This window comes from Ochotona curzoniae, unplaced genomic scaffold (assembly GCF_017591425.1).
Source record: "Ochotona curzoniae isolate NIBS_2020 unplaced genomic scaffold, NIBS_Ocur_1.0 contig_4064, whole genome shotgun sequence".
NCBI lineage: Eukaryota > Metazoa > Chordata > Mammalia > Lagomorpha > Ochotonidae > Ochotona > Ochotona curzoniae.
Window position 1 is genome coordinate 9,503,070 of NW_024466107.1, and position 6,420 is coordinate 9,509,489.

Below are 6,420 nucleotides of genomic sequence, written 5' to 3' on the forward strand. Positions count from 1 at the left end.
TAAATCTCCTGCATTACTACCTAATTTGGATGGATTAGCATCTCAACAATTTTCATGAAAAGTTTATGTTTGCAAAGATGTAACTGAAATTTGACAACTAAGGACATCTGAAACTAGAAAACTGAAAAGCCAATATACTCAATGGCTTGTTAATATTAGAGCAATTATCATTGCCACTTATTTGGGTTTTTTTTTTAAGATTTATTTTTATTGGAAAGGCGGATATACAGAGAGGAGAGACAGAGAGGAAGATCTTCCGTCCGATGATTCACTCCCCAAGTGAGCGCAACGACCAATACTATGCCCATCCGAAGCCAGGAGACTCTTCCGGGTCTCCCACGCGGGTGCAGGGTCCCAAAGCTTTGGGCCGTCCTCGACTGCTTTCCCGGGCCACAGGCAGGGAGCTGGATGGGAAGCGGGGCTGCCGGGATTAGAACCGGTGCCCATATGTGATCCCGGGTGTGCAAGGTGAGGACCTTAACCACTGTACCATCGTGCCGGGCCCTGCCACTTATTTATACAACTGCCTGTCAGATTTTATTTAAGCGTAGGAAATTTGATTTTCCTCCTTTTCTTCCTCAGTCAGTTCCTAAACTCCGTGAAGGAATTTATCTTACTATATTTTTCTTTTTCTTTTTATTGGAAAGGAGGATATACAGAGGAGGAGAGACAGAGGAAGATCTTCCATCCAATGGTTCACTCACCAAGTGGCTGCAACGGCTGGAGCTGAGCCATTCCAAGGCCAGCAGCCAGGGACTTTTCCGGGTCTCCCACACGGGTGCAGGGTCCCAAGGCTTTGGGCCATCCTGGACTGCTTTCCCGGGCCACAAGCAGGGAGCAGGATTGGAAATGGGGCCGCCGGGATTAGAACCGGTATCCATATGGGATCCTGGCGCGAGCAAGGCAACGACTTTAACCACTAGGCTTTCGCGCCAAGCCCTATGTATCTATTTTTGAAACTTGAACTTCATTGCCATTATTTGCTGTAACAAAATATGCATATAAATTGAAATATTAAGTTTTAATTGCCTGTGAACATAAGGCTGCAAGTGTTAATTGCCTCTTAGGCTCATCACTGCAATTGTCAGTTGTGCATATTTAGTCAAAACATTTTTGTAATTTTTCATAAATACTTTTAAACAGAAATTTTAAATTATTGAAAATAAACCCCTTAAGGAGGTGAATAGGACCAGGTTACTTTCCTGCGTCCATGGGGAAAAAAACTGCTTATGACTATAAGGAGACAGAGTTCTTGTCAATCCTACTTAAGCATTTTCTATCAGGAGGTGTATGCTCTGGGAAGCCTTGTTCATACATGCATGGAGGTGGAAATGCAGGCTGCTTTAAATCAATGTTGCTCAATTTGTTTCTCTATTTCTGTCTCCTATGTCAAGGAGTAGTCACTCACTCACTGATATAATCCATTTTAGTAACCTATCTTTGGACAATTCTAATTCATTCTTTCATCGTGTTGAAAGCCAAGAATGAATAAGTTACCTAGTTATTCAAGGTCATTCTCCCGGGCTTTATTGGCATTTACCGGATGATTCTTTTAGCCTTTCCTATGTAACTGATAAGAACCGATACTACACTTGATCTTAGCCAAAAGGCCGAGAAGATTTTCTATGTAACTAACGAAATTGAGTGGGCATTCCACTTTTAAGAGCAGCTTCCTTCCTCCCTGGCAAGTGAGGCGGTCAAGTGGGATAAACCTGGATGCACCTGCAGCTCAGTTCTGGTCTGTTCCTTCTGTCTTCTTCCACAGGGAGTCCGGGAAGATGTCACCAGGGCTGCCTACAGCATGATCCCTCATGTTAGACAAACAGTGTGTTTAGAAGGGTTGGTAACTTCAGAGGCATGAAGGCGTCCGGGCTGCTCATTATATTCCTCTTGTTTTGTTTTGCTTTACACCTGGGTAGTGGAATTTGTGGTTTGTCCTTGTTTTTCTTATCTGAACTTGGTAGACATTTGTCAGTTTGGCTGCATTCTTTAAAAGCTAGTCTGAGTCTTCACCGATTTTTCTACTCTGATATATCACTGCTTTTATATGTAATATCCATTTCCTCTTCCTTGTTTACGTTTATTTGATTACACTATCACCTTTGTGAGTTAAATGCTGAAATCTTTTTCTGATTCAAACATTTTAAAAAGCATTTAACACTATTGTGGTATGGTCTACAAATAAGTATATTATATTTCGTGCACTATCCCTCGCCTCACATACTCATTTTTATCTTGTGGTTAGAGCACTTAGTATCTACTCCGTTAGCAATATGTCAAATACACAACACGTAACTATTGTCACTGCAATCAGCAGAACTCCTGAGTTTGCAAATTCTATCTCACTGGAACTGTGTCCTCTTTGATCTTAAGATGCTTATTTATTTCTCAGAGTACAATTTTTCAAAATTTAATATAAAGATCCTATGCATTTGATAGATACATTTCCAAGAAGCTAACTACACTCCCCTGCCTCTTCTGCTCCCCCGCCCGCCCCTTCCTCCCTTCCTGCCCTTTAACAGCATTTGTACAGACAGAGTTTTATTCCACTCCATACTCAACAAGTAAAAATCAAGGAGACCACAAGACCATATTTCTACTGCAGTATAAACAGTCTAAAAAAGAACAATCATATCCAGGGGGCTAGTTCATTCCTGCACATTTGTGGCTGTGTGTTCTCTGTAAGCTATATTAGTGTAGCTTCAGTTGTATTGCTAAGAAATGTTTTCCTTATATCCATGTCCAAATATACCAGTAATGTTGAAATTGATCATTTCACATTTGACGTCCTTTTGGACTCAAACCTGACTTGACAAGGTGCCTTAATTAATAATTCTGAATAATTGGATTTCGGAGAAGGAGGATGTTTTTTTTCCAGTTGTAAATCTTCAGTTACATTTACAGGACTGCGATCAGAAAGTTTCTATCCTACTTTCACTTTGAGGAGTTTATTAAGATGACTCTAATTTGTTGATGGGGAGAAAGTTGCTGCTTTGTGAAAAGGACCTGGGTTTTGAGACTGAATCTCAAGTTCTTTGTCCCAGCATCTAAAAATGGCATAATTCATATCCAAAAATTTGTCAGTACTCAATTAACTTCACTGTGTGTGTGTTTTTTTTTTAATCACCCTCAAAGAACTCAGCCATTTCTGCAGTACTGTGACCACAGCCAGTTCCCAGTCCACAAGGAGTGACGGGGAGGCAGACCAGGCTGGGCAGGGATACATAGTCCATTGGCCTGTATGTGAGCTGGGTTAGAGGGAGAGCCAGGCTGAGCTAAGTGACTAATGCAGGAGCCAGAGTAAATGCAGGTTGACTGAGCTTTGCCTCAGCATCAGCTGGCAAGTGCAGGGAATGGGGGCAGATCCTGTCACTCTGGACCACAGAACCACCTGGAAAATGCAAGATCTGGAGCTGGGAGTGGGCCTAGTAGGCAAACTATGGGCACCCCTCTGAGGGGCTATAGCTCCCACCAGTGAGTGTGAGAACCAGGACTGGGTGCAGGGCTGACTAGATAGGTGGTGGCATCCACCAGCGTGAGAGTGGGCTGAATAGTGCAGTAACTTGGGCTGAATTAGGCTGCAAGCACCCGTTGGTATCTATGAAAGTCAAAACGGATGTGAGACAGACTGGACCAGTCCACTGCACATACTGCCATGCATAGGAACCATGGCTGGGGCCGGGACAGGGCAGGAGAGGCCCTGGCCTTCCTGGGACGGTCACCTTCGTTGTCAGCTGCAGAGATGCCTTCCTCTGTATGCCAGCATGTTTGGCTTCACGGTTGGTGGGAGATGAGCGGCTGTGGTCCATGCTGGCGGTCACACTAGTTACTCATCTCAGTGGGATGAGAATGGATGACACCTCCCCAGCTGGGACAAGGGTCAGAGTTACCTCACCGGAAGTGGCATATCCCAACCACGCAGCCTGCACAGGACTCCTGTGCTTTGCATACACACACAGCATCTAGTTCTTTAATTCAGTCGTTCACATTTCCAGTATTCTTATCCTTGAGAAACATGTCAGAGCCTTTCCATTTATGATGGAAAATGTATTCATCCTTGTAGTTCTGAAATTTTGTTTCATATATTTGGAGGCAGTATTGAATGTCTAGATGCTTAAATTTATTTTTTATTTGTTAGCTGAAATTTTATCATTAAAACACACTACTTCATCTCTATTTAAGAGAAATAGATGGTGCTTGAAAGTCCAATTTCACTGATAGGGATTTGGAAATGCTAACTTTGGGGGTTGACGGATGTTATGACCTGGTTCTATCTCCCACTTGACTTTCGATCACCGTGCACCCCTTGTGCTTCTGCCGAATTTTCTGTTTTTATTCAGCCTAGCATCTTTATCTTTTAATTGGATCATTTCATTTACCTTCTCTTAACGTAGTCCCTAATATTCTTATTTTTGAATCTACTATTCTATTGAGTACCTTATTAATTGCCTCAACTGTTTTAGGCATTTTTATACCATTTTCTTGTGCCTTCTTTAAGACTGGTAATTCTTATTCATTTATCTCTTTCCATTGCTTTGGAAGGCTTATACTCGAGCCAGCTTTTGCTGCCTTCCCTGGTGCTTCAGTGGGGAGTTGGATCAGAAGTAGAACAGCCAGGATGGGAACTGGAGCTCTGGGTTTGGATGCCTGCGCTGCAGCGGGCAACTCCATTGCTGTGCCACCGTGCTGGCCATTGGAAGCGATATGCTCACTGATTCTCATGTTCATGATTAGTCTACAGATTAGAGCATGCTGTAGTACTAACGACTTTCATAATCTTTCAGGAAAACACAAGAACATCAGAATGCTTCATTCCACTCATCCTACTCTCAGTCTTTCTTTAATAGATACACTGTACTCTGAAATCACATAGGACATAAAGATTGAAGATTTTAAAATATTACTTTGTTTCTTGTAGTAAGTGAAGAAGTTGGTAAAGAAAGTAGTTTGCAATTCCAATTTCGTCTCCTTTTCTGAACTACCAAATCTTACGCAGTGGGTTTTGCTTTCATTTCTTATAAGCTTCTCTCTTTGGAGGAATGCATTTATTTGGCCAATATCAGTACTCTAGGTAGCTTTTACTGAATACTCCACAGACTGATTGGCAGCATGCATAAGAACTAGAAGCTATTATTTCTCTTCCCGAATATACATCCCTTTATGACTCCGCAACTTCTCCCATCAAAATCTGGAGTTGGTTTCTCTACTTGGCTGGCCTTATGATTTGCTTTGACAAACAAAATATGTCAAAGTAATGTACTGTTTCCAAGCCAAGACCTCAAGCGAGCTGGTGCCTTTTGGTTCTTTCTTTTGCATTTGTTACAGTCACCAAATGCAGACCAAATGAAGAACAGACTGGCCCACTGGAGGATGAGAGATCACTTGAAGAAAGAAGGCTCCCCAGCTGAGGTCATTAGCCAGCTTCCAGTCCAGCTAGCAGCTGACCACATGCACAAATGAACTCAACCAAAGCCAGAAATGCTGTCTGAATAACCCCATCCAAACCGCCAGCCTGCCAACTCGTGGGCTCAGTAAATGGTTATTATTCCAAGCTACTGAATTTCAGGTGTCATTTGTTATGCAGCAAAAGCTAACTGACACAGTCCTTATTCCAAATACTTTAACCCAGTAGAAAAGATTAAGATTATTTCATGTTGTACTTGGCAGTTTAGAGTTATAACAATTTGTAGGGTGGAACAGGAAATTCCACCAATATTCTAAGATCACAATGAGAATAAACTGGCCTTATTTTCAAGTATACTAATAAATAGTAATTAGGATCAAGTCACTGCGCCAATGAATGGTCTTCATTGGAAGACCAGAGAAAGTCTGTCTTTTCCATGTATGGTGCATGGATCTATTAAGCAAACACCGTTAAGCATGGGAAGGAGATTCAATCAGTGAAGGAATACCCATGGTCAGAAGCTGAGCTTCTGCAGGGATCCATACGTTGAAATGAGAGCAGCATGAAAGCGGAGCATTGACGGATCCTGTTTAGACCGTAGGTGACTGTGGGGCACTCCAAGAGAAAAGGGGAATGACTTACTCTTGACAAAAACATCGTAAAGTTTGGTACAATCATGGTCATTGCAGGTTTCCTGTTAGCAAATATCACACATACTCTTAGGCACCACATAACGACAGTTTGACCAATGGAAAACCACACGTACAATGGCGGTCCTCTAAGATTACATCGCCTAGCTGCATGGCAGCCATCTTAGTGTGTGTGTTTATGCTCCATCAAGTACGCAGTGACAAAGATCAGCCAAGGACATGTCTCTCAGAGTGCAAGCCTGCTGCTCTGTGATGCACACTAGCAATTGGTTTAGCCAATCCTGCAAGACTGAAGCGTTCTAAGAACATGAAACCTCCAAACCAAAGAACACAAACCTACAACAGATCTCCAGTGTGTATGTCCTT

The 6,420-nt window shown here is 42.4% G+C and overlaps 1 pseudogene; it reads right to left on the bottom strand.

Moving 5' to 3' along the window:
- Positions 1 to 1,453: 1,453 nt before the first annotated feature.
- Positions 1,454 to 1,622, bottom strand: LOC121159103 (annotated as a pseudogene).
- Positions 1,623 to 6,420: the final 4,798 nt, after the last annotated feature.